Genomic DNA, 234 nt, shown 5'->3' with positions numbered 1-234 from the left:
GATCATATCTACTCTTTGCTCCCTCCACTTTTTTTTTTTTTTTTTTGAAGGGGATGGGCTTTTTGGGTGTGGTGGCGGGGGGTAATTGTGGGCAGTCATTTGTTACAGGTGCAGAGCCTCCTTGTCTCTCCTTGGGCATTCACCTCTTCATATGCAAAACATGTCCTGCTGTCCTCCAACTCCAGCACAGTTTGCCGCCGTGACACATTTTTTCTTCATTTCAGCTTGACAGTG

Source organism: Oreochromis aureus, linkage group 20, assembly GCF_013358895.1.
Source record: "Oreochromis aureus strain Israel breed Guangdong linkage group 20, ZZ_aureus, whole genome shotgun sequence".
NCBI lineage: Eukaryota > Metazoa > Chordata > Actinopteri > Cichliformes > Cichlidae > Oreochromis > Oreochromis aureus.
Note: the sequence above shows the minus strand (reverse complement) of the source record.